At 37.4% G+C, this 23,325-nt stretch overlaps 1 protein-coding gene across 2 annotated transcripts in view; it reads right to left on the reverse strand.

The window, feature by feature from the left end:
• The window catches only part of LOC142353021 (uncharacterized), a 33,275-nt gene extending 29,737 nt beyond the window's left edge, over positions 1-3,538 (reverse strand). Inside the window, exon 1 of one of the 2 annotated variants that reach the window (XM_075405210.1) lies at positions 3,378-3,538. The gene's annotated coding sequence lies outside the window, so the exon portion shown is untranslated. Of the gene's footprint in view, positions 1-2,614; positions 2,732-3,377 lie in introns of those variants that run through there. The other variant, XM_075405211.1, reaches the window with a different exon arrangement.
• Positions 3,539-23,325: the final 19,787 nt, after the last annotated feature.

Raw genomic sequence — 23,325 nt, forward strand, 5'->3', positions numbered from 1 at the left:
TTATTTCACGCCAAATTTTGGTGGACATACGTTTTTGAACTAGAGCCTCCATAAAATCTAGTTTTGGTCTCATCGAGGAGGTTTGTAATACAAAAGTCGAAATCAATAAGAGCGCTGTTTTTAAATATTTTCAGAATTTATTGTTTTTTTTTAAATGTTAATTAAAGAAATATTATTTTTACATCAAAATTTCACTAATGGTCTAATGAGGCCCCATGAGCATATAATTTGTTTTCAGAGAATAAGCTATGCTTTTCGTGGCTTCAACACTTCCTTTGTAAACTTTTAATGAATGTTTGAGTATTGCCTGCTTTTGTTGCACTTTTGGAAACTTAGGACTTCACGAAATAGTCCTATTAACTAAACGTTTTTATCGATTTCCCAAGAAGGACTACATGAGCCTATCTAATGATTTGAGTTGATACTAATTAGCTGCAATCACTTTAAAAATATTTCTTCTCGAAATATAAGGAGAATTTCTGAACATCATTTTCTTCTTAAGCAGAATTCAGTGAAATTAATGGTTATTCCAAAAAGCGAGAGCTAAAACAGTAGTTCCTTTGAGACGAAAATGAATATGGTTTTTTCTAGGTGTATTTTAATTTTATTACATTGATACTACGAGTTTTCATGAACTTTTTGTGAAAATTGGGCTATGTTCCTAAATTTGGATTGTTTTCTTGAACTCTTGCCACATTATCACAACTTTAACGGTTTCAATTTGCGTTGAGAAAAGATTTATAAAATTTACAGTGAACAGCTAAGGTTTCTAATGGCTTTAACAATTTCATCTCCAAAACTTTCATACAGTTTTTGGTTGTTACGAGCATTTGGTGTACTTTATAGTCGTAGGACCTATTCCGAATAATGACAGGCCTCAAAGATTTCCCCGGAGACCTATTGAGTTAATGCGAAACGAATAGAGTTCCATCAATTGCAATTTAATTTTTTGTTCAATAATTCGATACTACCAGTTTTCTTGAAATCTTTTCGATTATTGCCAATTGGTTCATATTTGCTAATCTTGTACACAACTTGCAACACATTACAGACAGATCTTTCAATGTAATAAAACAAACTTATCGGAACAAGTACAAAAGTTTCCATTAAACACCTGATTTTTTTTAATTGCTTCGACACTATTTTATCGAAAATTTTTTTGAATTTCTTTTCCTTGACTGTATTTATTGCCAATTTCAAAGACATAAGAAGGTTTCTTAATAAAGTTAAGTCTCATGCACTTTGTAATGATTTTTTTTAAAAAAACTTTTTTTGTCGTCCATTGATAGCTATTGGTTTTAATGTCTCTATTTTTTTTACTTTGAAAAATGTATGAGTTTTTGAACTTCGCACTTTCTGTTCTCTTTGGTGCTATTTAGTAACTTATGTCTCATAAACTGTACTGTATTGCAATTGTAACTTATTTCGGGTTTTTTGTTTGATAGGTTTTGTAAGACTAGGGCACTATGCTTTTAATAAGAAAATGGGAATGGTCAATATTTGCATTTCTGTTTGTCAATTTTATAAAAAAAAAATTCCCTTTGATAACAGGTCCCAAATATTTCTCAAAAGAGACTCTAATGAACATATGCAATTTTCCAAGTTTATTTGAACACAAAACACATAAATATTAACTGAATTAACATATGATATTCCGTTAACAGATAATGATTTTAACGGCTCCAAAATTTTTTTTCTTGTTATTTTTGTTTCTAATTGCTAGTAAACATTTGATTAGTTCTCTATCTTTCATTTTTATTGCTATTCCATTATTTAGCCTCACCAAAAAACAGGTATCAATTGTTTAATGAGGTGTTATGTTTAAGTCCTTCAAGAATTTTTTGAAAAGAGCTAATGGTTTTTATGACTTTTCAAATTATTTGTTTCAAGAATTTCGAAAAATGTTTGACCATAGCCCATTTTTTCTTCTTGTTGCCAACTTACTTGTTATCTAATCCCAGGAAAAATAGGTCCTATCCCCTTTTATATTTTTAGAGAATTGAAATTATTTTTTAGGTTTTATTTTATGGTATTTTGTCTCATGTGCGTTCTGATGCGGTACGACAGTATTTATTTCTTTATTTCTTATTTGTATCTAATTTTCAACCCAAAATTCTATATTTGAACATGTTTTTGTTTGGTAGACAATGAAGTCGAGGACATGAATGAGCGGGGGTCGGGGCTTATGTGTAAACGCTCCTTACCAGGCTTCCTTGTTTGATTTCCGTTTCAATTCCTTTTTTGGACACTTGCTTCAATGTCTATTTGCAACTATGAACTGCTGCAAAAACAACTGTTTTTGTTCAAATAATGGACTGAGAATCACTTTTCAATCAAATAAAGAATTAAAAAGTAAAGGCAAAACTCCTTAATTTTCAATACATTTTTTTAAACGTCAATATTTTGGAATTTACTTTGAAACATCAGTTAATCGTAAAACACGATACAAATGAAAGTTATTTTTAAAAAATGCCATTTAATATTTGACAAAAATTTATCATCATTTTCGAAAGTATGGGCAGAAAAACTGTCATATAAGTTCTCATTTTCACCTCGTCGGTCAAACCCCCTGTCGGCTAATAGTACCCCATTTAGAACCAACTTGTTGACTTACCTTTTTAATTCCGACCATCATCACTGAAGAACAATTGATAAAGGAAATGAATTGTTTCACTTTTCAGTTCATAGCAACAAAGGCGTGGATTTCTGTCGCTTTAACGGAAAATTTACGAAAAGCCATTTCCTCAAAAATTACAAGTTTTGCGTTATTCAAACATAAAAGGAACTATTCTTAAAAAACGACGCCAATATTTGAAGACGAAAAATTGACTGCATTTTTTAACTACTTTGAATGCGGTAAGAATCAAACGAAGTACAGAAATTTCTGTGGAACTAATTGGAGCGTTTTTTGTGAATATATAAAGCCCTGTTAAGAACTAAATACACAAACAATATCAAGACAAATTATACCCCATGCCAAAATACCCAATGTGAGAAATTACCCAAAAAGATGCTCGAAATTTTATCCTAAAGTTACTATCATTAGAAAAATTATTTATAATAAGTATAAATATAAGCGAGAAAATTTACATATTTTTAGTGTGACACGTGATATGAAACTACCACATCCAAGCATGAGATATAATTAACCCTGTTAATTTTGATTATAAGACGTTGACAATGCGAATTTCTACATTGTAATCGAACTGTCGAACTTATAGATCGAAGGGAGTAAATTTTGAATCATTTCATTGGGAAATTTTAGCACATCGGGTAATTTGGCATTGGGTAATATGACATGCAACGTAGAAACAAGGTTTATCAAAGCGAAATTATTATTAAAGATCAGTTCCAAAAGTGGACGATAGTTATTTTACCTGTTTCCAAAAATAAGCCTGGCAAATAAAACGTGTTTGTCAAGACCGCTCTTCCGAAGTACTTGTCAAAACTGAATTTAATTGAAAAGTGTTTCACGTTCTCAAACGAATAATATTAGAAAGTATTAAGTGAATTAAGTGTAATATTAGTTTGTTTTGGGGCTATTTTGTTTGTAAGAGAGGAAAGCCAACCCAAAAAATCTAACCATAAACTATTCCTCAAATTGTAACTGTTTTGAGGTACACAATTTAGCCCATATAGCTAATTTACATTCTCAAAGAGCGTGTAATATTGAAGAAGAGTTCACGTTTTGAATACAAATAGTCAAAAACAAATTTGGTACACGCTTAAGTCAATATAGGCATTTGAAAGTTCTGAAGTTTCACAACCAGCTTGGCGATCCGGCTAGCTAAAGAAATAAAGAGTATATTCAATTGCAAACAGATAATATCAAGAATGGCTTTATGGTTTTTATTCCCCCCTCGTGGCTCCCGGGGAAAAAGTTGGGAAAACTTGCCGCTACACGCTTAGCCGGGCACAGTATTTTTGTAGGGTTTAACAGGATTTAATTCAGCTCGACCAGACCGTATAATCCATTATTCGTGACTGCGAGTGAACTAAGATACCGCTAACCCGAACGAGCGCAGCTTCAAGAAGAATTAATTTATGTAGTATTTCATAGCGCTTTAATTCGGCGTGACCGCTCTTAGAACATATCTAGAACCCAAAAAAGGCAAATTTTGAATAACTACGAGAAGCAAGTGTAAAATTTTAAAACTGATTGCAGAAGATCATAAAAATTATTTGAAATAAATTCAACATATATAGGGGGCAGTTTTATTAACTGTGAGTACGGGTATGCTATAGTTAGCTGAAGTTATACATGTATTTCATAACCAGTTTTGACCAAAATGTTTGAAATGTGACTTGTACCCTTGGCTAGTCTAATTTCATTTACGTCACACAAATGGTTTCAGTGTCTGTTTCTATTTTGCTAATTGAATATTAGACGTTTGACCAGTTAATTCTGCATGTAAGAATTTCCATGAAATATTTTCAAACTGGTGTACTGAAACCATACGCAAAGAGTTAAACGAGTTATTTTGAACCAGATCCGACCTTGAATCTTTGCTAAGTAATATACTAATATGACTTGTACATATGAAACTAATGTAGCTGGTATATATACTATAATATGGCTTCCTTGATGTCATCTGGAAAGCATGAAAGCAGCTGAACTATGAAAAGTTTGCGTTAATTTCTGCTTCAGCATCTTCAAACAGAATCTGCTTCCACTGTTTGAATTTACACCACTCGAAAGAAATCTTAGATATCGTTCAGAAGTTATTTTTAGGTTAAGCAAAACGCAGAACCTCAATAAAACAGATTGTATATATATTATAACCCAAATATGACCAATTTATCGGATATTGTCGATAATTTTGAATAACGTCTTTAAATTTTCTCCATTTTTCTGCAGTTTGGCCAATTCGATATCTATACATTAGAGGCATAATTGAGAAAAAAGAAAAAATAACATCTGTAGAGGTTTGCTTTTGTTCTAATGTTACCAGAATAAGGAACATTCGTTTTCAAGAATTTAGTGTCCGTGTTATACTTAAGCTTTGCAAACAGATTTGGATGTGTGTCGCAAATACACTATCTCAAAGTGTAGTGGGAATCGCAGAGCGAATCCTTGAATAAGTGTGTTTTACAGAATTGGTTTATTGGAATCACGATGCGAATCCACAGCTAATTTGTCTTAAGTAAATTAAGAGCGTTTGCAGAAGCAACTTGAATTCAGATTGACTAAATGAAATTCTGATTACTTATAATAAAATACTGTGAACAACATATGAAGTAATATAGTAGACTAGCGGGAATATTTTTATATGTGAATAATAAAAAGTCATAACTCAAGTTATAAGCGCATGATATAAATATTAAAAATAGAGGATAAAACAATTAAGTACACATAAAGGTTTCGATATATAAGTATACATACGTATCACATTTCCCCCATGACAGAAAAAATTTTAATGTATTTACAATTTTTAGGTTCAAACATAAACTATGGAAATGAAAGGAAATTTAACACAACAAAAAGTAAATGCAAAGATGCCACAAATGTTATTTTGAAGAAATGAAAAGATTGATCATTAAGTATATGCGAAGCATGTGTGCTTGAGAAAAGATTAACTGCACATGTGTGTAGTATGTAAGTGCTTTTATAACATTATCACTTGACAATAAGAGACAGCTCATACAATACGAAAGTGTAATTGAAATTGGGATTCGGAGGGCGAATACGCTTTAAAGTTTAGAGCATGCAAAATGGATACAATGGAATGAATAAATAACAGACACACACAACAAAACGGGGATTCGCGGAGCGAATACATGAATGAATTAAAATTAATACAATGAACAGCAATTGAAGAAACTTAACATTAATGTATCCATTAAAGACTGGATTCGTAACACGGAAACATGAACGAAATAAATAACAGTAGTTTATATGAGTTTACGTAGTTTTAACAGTTTTGTTCAAATTTCATTTTCTGCATCCCACGCAGAAAATTCCCGTTCTTGCTCATATTCATAATATCGATATCTTGAATCTGGTGGAGAAGCTTGACCAATTTGAATATCAGGTCGTGGTGGGGAGGGAATTCTTGATTGTTCCGCATTTTGAATCATTGTGACTACTGTATTTTCGTTTGTTGAGCCCTTCTTTTCTTTTTTCGATTTTCGCCTTTTCGATTTATTGGAGCTGGATGATGCCAACGAACTGGTTGGAGATATGTCCGCATCTGCAAATCCGAAAAAATTGAGGTCGTTTGCGTTTTCGAGCTGCTTGTTGTTCTTGTGAGGTGGAGGACGTTACTGGATTTTGTGATGAGGACGTTGATGGAGCGGGTACTATCGATATGAGCGGTTTTTCCGGAGCTGTTGTATTGTTATTTTCATTTGACGCAACCGTGTGACGACTTCGTTTGGGCTGTGGTTTAGCGGGTTTAAGGACTGTGAGGGCTCGAGAGACATTTGAGTTCACAGATGAGACAACGGAAGTAGTATCACGATGGCGATGGCGAATCTTGATTTCTCCCATCTTTTGTCGCTTGACATCATTACTATGCTTGGCAATCTTTGTCTCGGTTGTTTGTTCATAGGGTGCAGGACGTCTTTGTGCGTATGCCCAGAGATTAGTAGACCATTCTGCTTTGGTGCCGAACTTTGCCAAATCACTATCTCTAACTTTCACTGGAGATCGTCCAAGCTCATTGATTATGGTTGTTGAAGGGGAAGATTTTGTGACAAAGGATCCTGGTTTGAGAACCTCATATAGTCCGGCAAGCTGTCTTTTGGCCCTCTTTTTGTTAGGTAGTTTTCGCGCTAGCTTTACATTTAAGGATTTTTCTGTTCTGGGAATGGGGTTCGTGATTTTTGGATGAATAATAAACAGCGATTCCTTATTGTCAGAATCGCGATAGCGAAGTCCTGCGTCCTGTTGTGCCTTGTTCATGGATTTCTCAATGTCCAGATCGCTTTTTTCGGGGTTGGTCCATCCTGCGTCATCAAGGTAGTCATCTACAGGAACTGTATCGGCATCAATATCAGTGCATGGAACGCAATCCGATGCTTTGGCCAAAATTTCTCTATGCATATATGGCCACCATGCATATTGAGACAGAGAAATCATCCCCCAACTACCGGGGTGGGTCATGTGTAGTGATTCCACTGCTGCCTCCTTTATTGAATTTGGTATGGCGACGCGTTCGTCGACACACAAGCAACCGGACCGCACATGAAAGTCTTTCCAAAAGGAGTGAATGTATGGGCTGACTTCTTTGCATCGGGCTTCGTCATCTTGTAGAACACAATCTCTAATCTCCTTTAGTACTGCGTCCTTGCTAGTTAAGACTGCTAGAAACGACTTTGTAAAGAGCTGATTTAGGTTGCTCTCAAAAACTTCCTCCCTGGACAGTTCAATGTCCTGATTTTCCGGTGATGATGAGGCCTGGGTGTTATTGTTGGGGTTTGCACTAGTAGTTGTTATTGGGGTTGATTGAGTGCCAAATGTTACTCTAGGAGTAGGCGGGGGAGTTGTAGGGTTGGTTTGCGATGATCCATTAGCTGACCTTGTTATGTGATTTATTTTATTTTCTAGTTTTGCGGTGAAATTAAAATTGAAATGTTTAGGTTGGATTTGCGATGCGGGTGCAGTATTATTTTGAAGCAAGTGATTTGCGTGGTTATTTAATTGAGAAATGAATGCTGAATTATAAATGCGCACTTGTGCTTGAGTAGTGAATAAATTATTTGAGGCATTTGAGTTATGCGGGTTAATTTTAGCAGGTTTGCAAGAGTGGACGCGCGTCTGGTTGACTTGTAACTTGTTTTTGCTGTTTATGGGCCGCTTATGGAAAGGAATTTTATCTGAATGACTAAATAAAGATGTAATTGCGTCGCGAATGCGGGAAATTGTTGCTACCATAAATTCCTCATCATATTGAGTGACGCTTTTTGCTTTCTGGTTCGGTTGGCGCGAAATATAATCAACTAAACCCATTCGGGTGCCAGGAATATGCTCTTTGATAAAATTAAATGGCAACAAACGATCAATCCAACGTGTTAATCTGCTATTATAAGATTTATTGGAACGGTGAGATTTTAGAACTGAAAGAAGTGCTCTGTGATCTGTCAAAACCGTAAAAGTCTTTCCAAATAAATAATATTTAAAATATTCAATAGCCCAAACCACCCCGAGCAATTCTAGTTCGTTTATACTATAGCGTTCTTCGTTGTTATTAAGAAAGCGAGATGCAAAGGCAACTGTTTCCCACCCTTCACAGTCTAGTTGTTCGAGTGCAGCGCCTAAACCTTGGCGAGAGGCATCGCATTTAATGCTTGTTTCCAGTGTTGGATTAAAATGGTTATTTTCTGTAGCATTTGCAATAACAGTTTTAATGTGTTCGAAATGTGTTTGATGATATTCGGTCCAAAGAAATTTTTCATTTTTTTTTAACAACGGCCGAAGAGGATGACATATTTTAGCAAGATTAGGAATAAATTTGCTTAAATGATGAACACTACCTAGGAATGAACGCATTTGTTTCAATGTCTTAGGAGCTTTGATTTCAGCAATTGCTGCTGTTTTAGATTCTATGGGTTTGACACCACTTTGCGAGAATGTAAAATCAAGCCAATTTATCTGGTGTTTTGCAAAATGACATTTGCTTAAATTAATTCTGAGGTTATCGGCCTCGAGTTTCTGCAGGCAATTGTAGACGTATTTGAGTTGCGATTCCTGGGTACCTTTGCTAACTACAATTATATCGTCCAAAAAACAATATGTATGAGACAACCCAACCAGTGTATAATCCATCGCCTTTTGAAACTCTGCCGGCATATCCGTAAGTCCATAAAATCCCGTCTTAAAACGGTACGTACCGGTTGCGTCTCCACAAATGATATTGAAATTACAATGGCGTGGGGTATCCGGATCCAAGTTTAATTGGCTATATGCGTATTTCAAGTCAATTGTTGAAAAATAAACATTTTCCCCATGATTAGAGTCATAATATGTTGTGAAATTGAATCAATAAGACTATCTATATTTGGCATTTGATACTTGTTCTTGTGTATCGCTTTGTTCAGAATTTTCGAATCAAGAGCTAATTTTACAGATTTGTCCTTCTTGACTGTAATTACAATCGGTGAAATAAAGTTTTTATCAGAACATTCTTGTAATTTTTCAATATGTCCTTGTTCTGTAAGTTTCTTTAGCTCGTCAGATACTTTGTCTAACAGATTTATAGGGACACGGCGACCTTTTTGGTGTGATGGGGTATAGTTTTTGTGAAATTTTGAACGAACTATATGTACTTTGGACTTACCAATTCTGGAGATTAGATCAGGGAAATCGATTGCAATCTGTTTTTTAATTGGACAGTATTCTTGTTCTAACTGATTGATTATCATTTGATTATTTGATTGTTGAATTGAGTGTCCAAGTGCTGGAAACAAATCTCTACCCAACAGTGAACGATGACCGTCCGCCACTACTTGAATTTCAATTGGATTTGCGGGCCAATTGCCGCTTTGAATTGAAGTTTGAATAATGCCTACCGTATGAATAGCCTCGTTCGAAAATGTTTTCAATTGTTTGGGTTTCGCTCCGCCTATCCACTTCGATTTTGAGTCGTGGGAAACGATTGAATTTGCCAATGATTCGTTTATTATTGTGCAAACGCTACCCGAATCCACCAAAACATTTGTTGATGTATTACCAAATATTACAGGAAGGTCGATTGCTGTCATCGAAGTCGTGAGATCCGTTGATGATACTACAGCTACACAATTATCTTCATCTGATGAGTAGTTTGATTCCAATTTGATTGACATCTTCAACTTGGTAATCTTTTTCGACATTATTGACTCGTGGCTTAGGTCTTGGGTACGAATTGGGATCTTTAGGTTTACGACAAACCTTAGCGAAATGGTTTTCAATACCACAATTATTGCATCTCTTTCCCCGAGCGGGACATTTATTACGGTGTTCAGGAGTCCAACTTGATCCACAAAAGTGACAGTTTTGTGGGCTTTTTCCGTGCGGTTGTATTCATAGTTGAAAAGGGAGTAGCATTCGCGATGCGCATCCGTTGTAATTGATTGACGGTTGAATGTAAATCAGCTTTGTTGGCATTCTTTTTGAGTTGATTGAGGGTACCCATTTCAATATTGATTGCTATTGCTAATGCTCTATCAGGGTCTACTGTTTCTTTTAGAAGCTCTTTTTGGGTATCTTCGTTCTGCATGTTTGCGATAAAAACGTCTCTGATGATGGTATCTCTTTTTTCTCCTAGATCACAATTTTCCGAAAGTTCTTTGAGATGTCCATAGAATTTCTCAATTGGTTCTCCCTTTTGTTGTTTTCGTGTAAGAAAAAGATACCGATCAAAAGTTATATTATGAATCCGAATGAAGGTTGTATTCAAAACATGCCAAAGGTTTTTGGTTGAGATTGATAGTCGAATTTTTCGAATTGAAGACGCGCCGCCCTTCCATTCCCAAACTCAGGTACAACAATGAAGAGGCTTTCCGATCACATAGTTTCCACGGTTTGTCTCCGCATAAGAAGCCGACCGCTTCAATGCGTTGACACTGATTTTTCCACGCTGTTTTTGCCTGTTCGTTGCGGGTATGTCGATCTCGTTCTGATTGTGCTGTCGGGTTGTCAACTGTGTCTTCATAAGCTGGTTCGGGAGGCAAAATAACATTTACTGGAGGGTCAGCTAGGAGAAGGTCCACTTCAATTCCTTCCCGAGCAAGAATTGCAAGTTTTAATTGCGTCCTCCAATATTCCCAGCGAAGTGGGGGTTCTAGGGTTGCCTTTTCCCAGAAGGGTTGAATTCCAAGTGGAGATTTGCCACTGTCCTTTATTGCTGACTGCGCCATGTTATACTTAAGCTTTGCGAACAGATTTGGATGTGTGTCGCAAATACACTATCTCAAAGTGTAGTGGGAATCGCAGAGCGAATCCTTGAATAAGTGTGTTTTACAGAATTGGTTTATTGGAATCGCGAGGCGAATCCACAGCTAAATTGTCTTAAGTAAATTAAGAGCGTTTGCAGAAGCAACTTGAATTCAGATTGACTAAATGAAATTCTGATTACTTATAATAAAATACTGTGAACAACATATGAAATAATATAGTAGACTAGCGGGAATATTTTTATATGTGAATAATAAAAAGTCATAACTCAAGTTATAAGCGCATGATATAAATATTAAAAATAGAGGATAAAATAATTAAGTACACATAAAGGTTTCGATATATAATCATACATACGTATCACAGTCCGGCTGGATATTTAAGAATCATTGATTAACACGATCTGACCGGTGAATTATTTTTGTTAAAAGTAATCCAAGGTCTGTCCGATATGATTTGAGTGGAATACCATTATCTGTTGCAGTTTTCAAAAATTTCCTTTAGGACCAGTAATAACCAAAATTGGACCATTAAGAGTAACACTCTTTTTCCAGTATTACATAAAGAGGTTAAGAAAAGTAATCATTTGGCATGGAAAAATATCAGAAGAGTATGAGAAAAATCCGGAAAATTCAAAAAATATTAGAAACCTCCTCATTGTTTAGTGTAAAAATAATTGCAATTCATTATAGTCTCAATTTTTGATAAAAAAGCTTTTAAAAGGTTTTTCATTTAAAATATGCGAAGGTAACCTGAGTTGGTCAGTATTTTAAAGTTTTAAAAAAATATGATATTAATCATTGGGATTCAGATTGCAGCTTATATCTTTCATGCATTTTTTTTTGGCTCGAAAAAAGATATTTTTTTGTAATTTTGATGTCATTTTGAACTATTGTAATAAAAACTTAAACATTCATCTATTGTGTTTTTCAAAAAATTGAAAATAATTTATATGTAATCTAACAAAAGCCAATTAGTAAAAGGCACATGAGGATGACTGCCTCTCATTAGCAGAATTTTGATCCATTTTCGTTTGTCTATGCCACCACTCGAGATCCTGGATATCGATTACTGTTTTTGCGGTATTTGTATTTCAATACTTTTTACAAAAAAATTGACATCAATTTTATCTTTCTTTTTCACTTCGAAACTGATAGCTTCATTTTTTCAAGCATTGAGCTCTATTTTTGTCTAGAGACCACTTAATTGTTCTTTCCAAATGGTCTTGAATAGAGCTCAAATTTTTGATCTTTCCCATTATTCAAGTTTCATAAGGAAAAATATATGAGCTATTGTCAAGTTGGAAAGATATATATATATATATATATATATATATATATATATATTTATATATATATGTATATATATATATATATATATATATAACACTAATCATGAAAAGAACAGAAACTGGCCCCTGATTATGGTAACAAAAGTAAAGATAATTGGATTCAAAACGCTCAGCTGTTAATAAGTGTGATGAATCTTTAACTGATCACAACTTCTAATTCAAAAAGTTTTTTGTAGCATCCTAATTTTAAACGATGCGGCTTGCTGTTGAAGTTTTACCATCAAAAAAAGCAAAATGAGAAAGGAGTCACAATTTTGAAACTTTGAGACTTTTTTAAAGTTTGGGGATCTATAATTTGCTCCGGAACTTAATTGAGAGACTCGCTTACAACTTTGTTGCAATTAGTTCTAACTGTTACAGATTTCAATAATTTCCTTCAGGGCCAGTAATAACCAACATTAGCCCATTGAGCGTAACACTCTTTTTCCAGTGTCACATCAACAGGATAAGAAAAGTGATCATTTGGCTTGAAAAACATAAGAAAAGGACGAAAAAAAAACCGAAAAGCTTCAAATAATTTAAAAATTCATGATTGTTTAGTGTAAAATTAATTGCAGTTCATTTTTGTCTCAATTTTTGATGAAAAATAAGGTTTTAAAAACTGTGATTTTTCATTTTCAAGTTGCTAAGGCAATTTATGTTTGGGTTGGTCAGTAATTAAAAGTTTTAAAAAAGGATGGTGTCAGTCATTGGGATTCAGTTTGCGGCTTATACCTTCTATGCAATTTTTTGGCTGGAAAGCAGATGTTTTTTTTTGTAATTTTTGTAATTTTGTCTGGGCCACCGATAGAGATCCGGGCAGTCGATTGCTGTTGCTGCGATATTTGAAAAAAAAACAATTTTATGAAATTTTTTTAAAAATTAGCCTCTAGTTTGAGGACAACAGTTGTTACGACGTGCCGTCAAAGATTTCGCTAAAATAGAGATTAGCTAATACAGTATTTTTTTTAGGAAAAGAGATTAGTTGCCTGACTCTTGGGTTATGAGATATCTAAAAGACGAATTGCAGGAGTGAAATGGGAAAGAATTGCTTATGATGCGGATGTTCTCAGCTGCTAAATTTGTTTATTTTTGGTACCTCTCAATCTGACTAGAAAAATTTGTTCTTCCAAGCTTTGAAAATAACAAGATGGACAGCAAATCTTCAAGGAAGATTTTTTAAACAATTTTTGCGCGAATTTTAAGAAAAACAGGCAAGCATTTAATCCATATAGAATGAAGTATCTTATACAAATATACAAAAACACTTGTTGATAAGTAGGTAACTATTTTGGTTCCAATGGTGGTTGTACCTGGTAGGATTTTCTTGACGACTGCAGTTTCATGACATTATCAGTCAGATTCCATGTTTCTTTGAAACGCCGTAAAACTGAAACGTTGGCTCGTTGTTCTCTCCTTTATTACTTTTCATAAGAATTTACGGATCTTTTCCGTTTGCACCCCCAAATTAGTGGGTACCCCAACTTCCAAATAAAAGGAGGACTCAAATGAAAAAGAGCAGAAAAAATACCGGCACAAAAATAACGAACAAAGTAACAAGTGCGTTTTAATGATAAAAATGCTAAATTTCGGGCCATACCGATACTATTAATACATTAGTTAAAATTTATTTATAGTACAAAATCTTTAAAAAAAACTCTTTTTGAAGTGCAGAAATTGATCCCAAAGATAATCAACCACCGATGGCAATGAAGTTCTCTTGAATTATTTTTGTTAAAAATCAACTGAAAAAAAGTGGTACACCTGCTGTGCTAACCATCTCAATAAGTTCTAATTATATCCTTTTAAATCAATGAAATTTTAATTGAATAATTTTTAATTATGTATTAACAGCAGCCAAGAGATTTATGCAAAAAAAACATGGAAATTGCTACTGATCGAGATCCGCACAAAAACGATGTCAGTTCTTACTAATAACTCACGCATATTTTTGAAGGGCCAAACAACTTTTGTCTCAAGCAAAGACTACTGTTTTCTACTTTGTCATACTACTTATACAACTACAATTCAGTTCTACTTTTCAAGGCCTACTACTTTAACCCTCAAAATTTTTTTACCTATTTTGTAACTCCGCATCTTTTCACACATCCGTTATTTAGCTACAGCAATTTTTGTCGCCGATACAAGTATCTCTAAATGAGATTAATTAGAAAGTATTAACAATTCTTACGCCCTAAAACAGGGATAAAAAGCTGAGGTAAAGAGCCTGAGTTTCACTGCTCAATCATTTTTTCTCTACTTAATCTCGGGATTCATTGCTATATATTTTTGTCATACTGCAGGAAACCTTCAAAAATTTCAAAGACAATTAGAGATGCTAATAAGGTAAAAACTATAATTCAAACCTTGAAAGAAAAAGTTTTTTTAATAGAAATATTGGAAATGGAGTCTTTTTAGAAATAATTACTGAAAAATTTATTTAATAAATTACAGTCCTCTCTCTCTCTCAGTAGAAGGACAGCAAGTTTTAGTTTAGCACTTATTTTCAAAAAACAACTACTTGAAATAACAGCAGTCAACGGCCTTAATTTTTAAGTAACAAAACAAGTCAACATGTTTGTTGCTGCTTTAAATTGCACCAACTCGCCGATACCAGTTTCTCTAAATGAGATTAATTAGAAAGTATTACCAATTCTTACGCCCTAAAACAGGGATATAAAGCTGAAGTAAAGAGCCTGAGTTTCTCTGCTCAGTCATTTCTTTTCTACCTAATCTCGGGATTCATTGATATATTTCTTTGTGAGACTGCAAGAAGCTTTCAAAAATTTCAAAGACAATTAGAGATACTAGTAAGGTAAAAAAAATATAGTTCAAAACTTAAAAGAAAAATGTTTTTCTAATAGAACTATGGGAAGTGAAGTCTTTTTTGATTTTTTTAATCAAAAATTATTTATTAAATTATAGTCTTCTCTCTCTCAGTAGAAGGACAACAAGTTTTAGTTTAACACTTACTTTCAAAAAAACTATTTGAAATAACAGTAGTCAACGGCATTAATTTTCAAATAACAAAACAAGTTAACATGTTTTCTGCTGCTTCAAATTGCATTAACTATCGAAAAAGTGTAGGGCTTTATTTTTGCCAGTTTCTTCGTTTCAAAGGTGAACAAACCCACAGTGCTAAAGTTGTAAGCCGTATACTTGCATGAATAAAAAATGTCAAGCGGCCATTCATCAATTGCGAAATTTGTTGTATCAGCTATTCTGTCGGTTACATTTAAAAAAATCCACGCAAGTTTCCCGGCCGCCATAATAAAACATAATTCCCTTTTTAAAGCGACTAAAACAACACCTGCAAAGCCACTTCTCTCTTAATTTTTTTATCGTTTAGTTTTTCTGCCTGTTCTTTTTTTCCTAAAAAGAGAAATCACGACAAGGTAAAAAAGTCTCGGATCATGATGCATGATTAATTGGATTAATTGACAGTAAATGGAAAAACCTGGCAGTCGTTTTCCTAAAACAATTGCCATTTTTATCCAATCTGATTATGTCAAGCATCTGCTTTAAACTTAACTTTGAAAACCATCTTTCATTTTGCGACCTGAAATAATTTTGCATCGGCACGGAGTTAAGTTGAAATCTATCATCAATACTAGCGAGTTTAGTTCAAGGCCTGAACCCTATATTGGAGTTGCCATTAGGGATCACATTTTTTTTGCAACATTTAATTTCTACACACACACAATTTAGCTGCTACAAGAAGACAATAATATATTTACATAGGTTTCCTCTTACGAAGGCGCGTCTGAGGTTTGATCTTCTTGCCGAGTTTTTGGTGCTAAACCGATTTTGATTGTCAGGTCTTTTTTCTTCCCCGCTGTAAGTGAATACTGCCTTATCTGTTTTGATTCACAATGTTGACAATTTTTAATAATGGTATCTAACGAGTCTGTAAGATTACCTATCGCGTGCTCAAACACGTTCCCGGGAGCAAGTACTTCTGCTGAGCCTCGCGCTCTTCTGGTATTCTCCCGGGTTCCTGTGCTTCTTCTCTGCAAGGGGGCAACCTCACTTCTGCTGTTGGCTACTGGAATAGAGATAAGTAGCAGCAGTAGAAGAAGAAAGGAGTTGCTGCTAGAAAATTGAATTGAAGTCTTCTGGAGAGGGTAGCTGGAGAGAGGGCCAGGTCTGTTCTTGAAGCTCCAAAAAGTGCGAAACAACTCATTTTGGATTTTTCAGAGTCCTCCTTTATCCTACTTTTCCATATGCCTTAAGTTTAGCCAATCAAAAGCATTGACGTCAGTACTCTGCTTCTTTTCTTTTGGTAATACGTACCGCATGGAACATGAACTTGGAATTGCCAACCCTGTCCTCAGCACTCTTTCCTGTTTTGTTCATGCATATAAATTTCAATCAGAATCACATACCCATATTTCAAGTAAATTACTTTTTAATAAATTGCACATATGTTTTTCTACTAAATGAGGGATATGAAATTGGTACTTCATTAAAATGGGTAATATACATTTTTTTACGTTGTAATCAACCACCTGAGCCTCGGTTCCTTGCTAATTTTTGTTACTAAATTCAAACTACATTTCCTATTCATATTTGCTTAAAAATTTTGTTTGGTTTATCAACTTTGACGATTTGCTGGATCTTGGATCAACTACGAATGGAGACAATCAACGGTGCAAGAAATCAGCAAGATCATTGGGTCAGTAGTAAAATAAAAACAAAACTTAAAAGACAATTGTAGACTGTATATAAATATACTTTGTTCATATATATTGGTGAAATAAATAGTCAAGCGAATCAAGCGCTTTTTCCCATAGTCAAGCGAATCAAGCGTTTGACTCAGGCATATTTCTTTTATTATAAACATCTGGAGCTATACAACAATTATTTAGTCCAAAATTGCGTCTATTATACAATCCTACATACCCCTCATCTAGTCTTGCTATTCTCATGAATAGCAGTGATCAAGCAAATATAAAATTAGATCTTTGGGTAGAAGTCTAGCTTCCCTGCAGGCAGTTCAACTACAGGTTCTTCCTTCTCATTAATTTTGCTGAATGTGACTCTTGCTACTGCCGGTGACTCTTGTTTGTGTTTATTCGCAAGAAACAGCCGAAGTCTACCCAGCAGCTTCCAGTGACCACAAGCAATTCCCAAACCAACTGCCAACAGAATACCGAGGAAAACAAAACTGTTGAAGGGAACTAACCCATGTTGCATAAGTTTCTCGCTGTAGTCCTGACGTTGCTTCTTTTGATGCTGTATGAAAGGTTCTGCCAATTGAAGTAGTTTTTTGGCATGAATATTTTCTTCCGGTAGATGGTTTAGTGTCAATTTGACGGCTTTAAAGATCTCCGATTTCATATGATCTCCACGTGATCAAACATTTCAAGTAGGATCCCAGGTAGTTGAATGTTTATTATCTTTCCAGTGTCAACACTGCACACCTCGGGTTCCGGATGAAGGATTAGACCACCACTAGTGAGTTCTAGATGGCCATTGCAGGATGGTTGCACCAAGCAAACTCTACAGCCAGGTATTTGGCCTGCTCGGGTGTCCACTGTTACGTTAAGAAGATGATAATTGTTGTGTTCCGACTGAAGAAGAAACATAGACTGCTTCAGGTATTGGGCTGACGGCTTTGCCGGCAACAGAATTATTTTATGTGGAACAATTTCATCGCGTCAGTCTTTTGGTCAAAAAACAGTCTGCTAAGACACCAGCTCTTCGCTGATCTTGTTAGAGCAAACGGATTTTTGCAGAAACAAGGACGGTCAGTGCCATGGCATTTGACTAATTCAGATCTATCCAATTCCCCGAAGAATTCTTGCCGTGGGGAGACGACAAAGTACTCTTTCTGAAAATCGTAAACTGTTACAGTCTTTCCGCTGTTCAGTGGTTGTGGAATCGCCACAGTCCGGTAGACTTGGTATTTTGCGTAGGGATAATGAAATGGAATTTCGAGTTCAATATGGAGTCCTTTGGATGTTATTTCGCCGCTTTTGACAAGTTCGAATTCGTAATATGCAGACATCTCGCTCTTGCTGATTGCGGGGAACCATCCTGTTTGTTCCATCTTTGACACAATGTCCCTAATTTGTGGTGGCGGTAACAAACTGGCAGGTAATAGTCTTTTTGTTAGAGAAACTAGCGCATCGCTTAGCACATATCTCAGGTTGGTCACAATGGCACGTGCAAAGAGAACTTGCCCTTGTAGTTCGGATATAAATCCTAGCAGATTCTCGACCTGCAAGTTAACTTTCAGCCCAACTCGATACGCTCGGGTTATCTTGCATCCCCAACCACTCATGCGTTCCCATTCTTTCCCCATCTCATTGATTTGGGTGACGAGCAATTTTCTTTTGGTATTGTTCCTGATGGTCTCGACACAGTTGGAGTCTTGCAGGGTTTCTAGTACGCTGCACTTTGCAACTTGTTGTACAACGATAAGTTCTTGATAGCCGTCTTTGCCAGGGTTATACCACTTTCGTATGAGTATACCATCCTTCATCATGAATTGTTCCCAATATTCCATAACCCGAGGGCTTCAGGTCCCAGCTTCTGAGCCTGTTCCCTTGTCATTGGGTTTACTCCAAAAGTACTGCAGTTGTACTGTCTGTCTTTCAATGGTACCGTACCTTTTTGCAGAATCGTGGCATTAGCTGAATCTTCCCTCTGTTTTGCCTTGACGTCATCACTGGTAGCTTTGAGCTCCACTCAGGCCACGTTTTCTTCCGAATGCTCCGCTATCGACAAAACGAAAACCTCTTGTTCTTGCAATTTAGCTATTGCCGTCTCCAGTTCATGGGTTCCGGGCAAGATCCAGTTGTTGCCTCTTCTTCGCCCTTCTGCCACTCAGGTTCCCTTGTTGTTTGCCGAGAAAGAGCGTCTGCATTGCCATGTTTCTCACCAGGCCGGTGAACTACTTGGAAGTCAACCTCTTGGAACACCTCGATCATTCTGTATGTCATTCCGTCAGCATTCTGACGAAAGAGGCATTGCAAACTTGGGTGGTCTGTCCGAATCATAAAAGGGATACCCAGCAAATAGGAGCGGGACCACTTTAATGCTTGAACAACCCCTAACGCTTCCGTTTTCGTTGTACTGTAGTTTACTTCTTTTCGAGTCAGCACGCGAATAGCGAGAGCAAGTGGATTCTCCGTATTGCTATCTAGATTCGACAGAACAGCCGCAATGCTGTTGTTACTAGCGTCAGTGTCCAAAACAAAAGGTCGATCAAAAGTTGGATGGCTCAAAGTTGGATTTCCGATGAGTCTACTCTTTAGATCTTCAAAAGAACGCTGACAATTCTCGTTCCAATAGAATCGCTGGTGCTTTTTAGTAAGCTCATTAGATGCCCGCAAAGTCTTTAACAAATCGTCTGTAGTAGCTACGAAAGCCAACAAATGACCGTACCTCCCTTGTATTAGTGGGTTTAGGCCACTTCGAGAGGGCGTTCAGTTTCCCCTCATCTGGCCATATTCCATCCGCTGCAATGTGATATGCAATGTAGGACACTGCTGTTTGAATCAGCTTGCATTTCGAGGGCTTCAAATTCAATCCGGCTTACGCTATTCTCTCCATGACAATTTGGAGATGTTGGAGATGCTCTTCAAGGTTCTGGCTGTAGATGAGGATATCATCAAGAAAGATGGTCACAAAATCATACAACTCTTCTTTGAACAATTGATTCATGAGGCGCTGGAAAGTTGCAGGTGCATTGCACAATCCGAAAGGCAGCCGCTTGTACTCCTAGTGGCCACCATCTGGCCTTGAGAAGGCTGTCTTCGGTCTAGCACTCTCAGTGAGTGGTACTTGCCAGTAGCCCGCTGCTAGGTCCAAGGAGTTGTAAAATTGAGCTTCCAAGCAATCCAAGATCTGATCAATTAATGGCAATAGAAATGCGTCTTTTTTGAGGATCGCATTGAGATTGCGAAACTCTACACAGAACCGTGAAGTGCCATCCTTCTTTCCCACTAAGAACACTGGAGCACTCCAATCGCTTTTTGACGGTTGGGTGATGTCCAAATCGAGCATCTGTTGCACTTGTTTCTTAATCTCTGCCAGTTTAGCCGGGGTGGTCTTGTAAGCAGGTAGCTTGTAAGATCTGCTCCACTACGTCTTTCTGTTGGTTGTTGGCCCCCTTTGCGTTCTCAAGGAGTGCCTCCGTGACTTCGTCTACGCTACGTCAGCGTTGAACTGAGCATCTTCGCTGATTGTGGAGAACACTGCAGGGCTCCCTTTATTGAATCTTCCTTCAAAACTTCTTCAAGTGATTGGTCAGGGATGAACCATAATCTAACCTCAGAAACGCCAAATATTCTGATGATGAAAGCGTGTACGATCTCAATGTTTAGTCCAAGGAGCTTCAGGTTCTTCTCATAAATTCTGAGCTCCATTGTGTGGTATCGTTCGGCTTTGGTTCGAAGGTTCGAAAACAATTGCCAAGGATCTGTGTACAGTACCTTCTCTCCTTGCTGAAACCTGGGGTTAATGTAATAACATGTATTGGACCCCTTGTCCCAATGAAAAACTGCCCCTGATCGTTTTCCGAATAACTTGAAACGGAGTCCAAGTGCGTTGTCATTTTCTACTAAATTGTTCTCTGTTTCGGGCAAATAGGGCATCAGTTTCACCATTGGCATTCTGCGGCGTTGTTCAGAAACATAATCACTGTTTTCGTACGCTAACTGAGGGTGGGTGGGACTCTCCAATTCGTAAAATTGCTCGAAGAGCCAGTTAATGTCTTCTAGCTCCTCTCGGTTATTTGGCCATGCAGTTTTCCTAACTTTGGCGATTAGGGCACCCGCTTCGATCTTCACACATGTTTCTGCATGGTTTTCTATGACTATTTTGCCATGGCCCCCGCCATCACACGAGTAAATTGCAGGAATAGCCAGTAATGACTTCTAGGGCCAATTCATTTCCGAGACCAGAAAGTTTCCTTGATACAGGTTTACCCCGCTCTCCGAGATCTCAATCTCCACAGATAGTCTCCCGTAGGGTGCTATCTCTATTGCGTTTAGGCATATGGCTGTCAAGAATCCCCCAAGAATCCCCCGAAGCCGCTCATCTCACTTGGCCCGTGGCCGATAGTGTTGGCAATCACTTCGGACTTGAATACACAATCGAATGCCACAGCACTCGATTCCGTAGTACCGGTAAATAATCGACCCGTGTGGAAGTCGATCAAACATTGATGGGGCTTAAGGAAAGCTTTGCCAAGAATGATGTCCACTGGCAGCATCGGGTCTACCAGAAAGTTTGCATCGCACAAAAAACTGCCGCCCTTGCAAACTGGCATGGTCTCTTTACCCAGGAGTCGGATCTGCTTGACCTCCGCTTGGTACACTGTCCCGTCATACTTCTGTAGTGGCACGGGGTACTGTTCTGCTATCTCCTTGGACATGAGGTTTACCCCACTGCCGGTGTCCACTACAGCTCTTCTTTCAGCTCCACCAATATCGGCTTTCACTAGTATCGATGGGCCGCTACTTTCTCCCACTGATTTTGCTTTTGAGGATCCGGGTCGTTTTAGGTCAAAAACGGGTGACACATTGCTGGCCGGAGCAGTCCTGGGTGGATTATGTTCTCGCCCCGGCCGATCCTTGTTTAAATGCTCCTTCTTATTTGGGAAGTTTCGAGAATAGTGCCCTTTCTCATGGCACGCATAGCACTCAATGTGTTGCTTTACCCTTTCGCTCTTTTCTGGTCGCTGAGGTTTCATTGCCTGAAAACCAATCTTCTTGACCCGCATCATTTCCTCCTGCATCTTAAGGGACTGCACAAGCGATTATTGAATCGAATCTAGAGCAGTACTGTTTCCCAAGTCTGTGCCCTCAACGTCCACATATCGTACACCAACACCACGGCGGCGGTACCTCTGAGCTTCAAACTTGGTCACTACTTCTAGATTTAGTGCTCTCTGCTGTGCTGCATTCAGCGTTGCGGGTTCCTCCCGCAGTAGGCGCCCCATCACCTCTGGGTCCACCAATCCTTCTATGAAGGTCTCTTTCGCAGCCAAGTCCCTTGCAACTGCCGCTAGAGCTGCATTGGCCGATTCACTAACTTTCCTCACTCGTCAGTAGAAGTCCACAATCTTCTCAGACTCCCCTTGTTGCAGAATCTTGAATGAAGGTTTGGGTAGTCTCCGATCCTGTTCTTCAACTCATTAAGTTGAATCTGGAGTGTTGGTACTGGGTGTCCTACTTCCTGTTGCAGGAACTGCGCCGGGAGTATGCGCCGGGACCAGTCAAGCATGTTGCAGAATTCCTGATGACTGAGCGTCATTCCACCCGTTCGCTTGACAGACAGCATGGAAGTGTCTCGCCCAACGGTCGAAAGAGTTGAAGAACTTCGACGACAACTTGCTGGGTACTTGGGCTTGGGGGCCTCCTGCCGCTGGAGCCACTGCAGCGCCGCCTCACGCTCCAGCTGCTGGTTGTGCCATCCGAAGCTGGAAATCATCTCTTTCTTCCTCACAGTAGCCTCTCTGGGACCACCACGGTAAGATTGCCTATCGCGTGCTCAAACACGTTCTCGGGAGCAAGTGCCTCTGATGAGCCTCGCGCTCCTCTGGTATTCTCCCCGGTTCCTGTGCTTCTCCTCTGCAAGGGGGCAACCTCACTTCTGCTGTTGGCTACTGGATTAGGAAGAAGAAAAGAGTTCCAGCTAGAAGATTGAATTGAAGTCTTCTGGAGAGGGTAGCTGGAGAGACGGCCAAGTCCGTTGTAAAAGCTCCAAAAAGTCCGAAAAAACTGATTTTGAATTTTTCAGAGTCCACCTTTTATCCTACTTTTCCATATGCCTTAAGTTTAGCCAATCAAAAGCATTGAAGTCAGAACTCTGCTTCTTTTCTTTTGGTAATACGTACCGCATGGTGCATGAACTTGGAATTACCAACCCTCTCCTCAGCATCCTTTCCTATTCTGTTCATGCTTACAAATTTCAATCAGAATCACATACCCATATTTCAATTAAAATACTTTTTAATACATTGCACATATGTGTTTCTACTGAATGAGGGATATGAAATTAATACTTCATTAAAAAGGGTAATATAATTTGTGTTTTACGGTGTAATCAACCACCTGAGCCTCCGTTCCTTGCTAATTTTAAACTACATTTCCTATTAAGTATTTGC

Source organism: Convolutriloba macropyga, chromosome 14 (genome assembly GCF_964194025.1).
Source record: "Convolutriloba macropyga chromosome 14, txConMacr16.3, whole genome shotgun sequence".
NCBI lineage: Eukaryota > Metazoa > Xenacoelomorpha > Acoela > Convolutidae > Convolutriloba > Convolutriloba macropyga.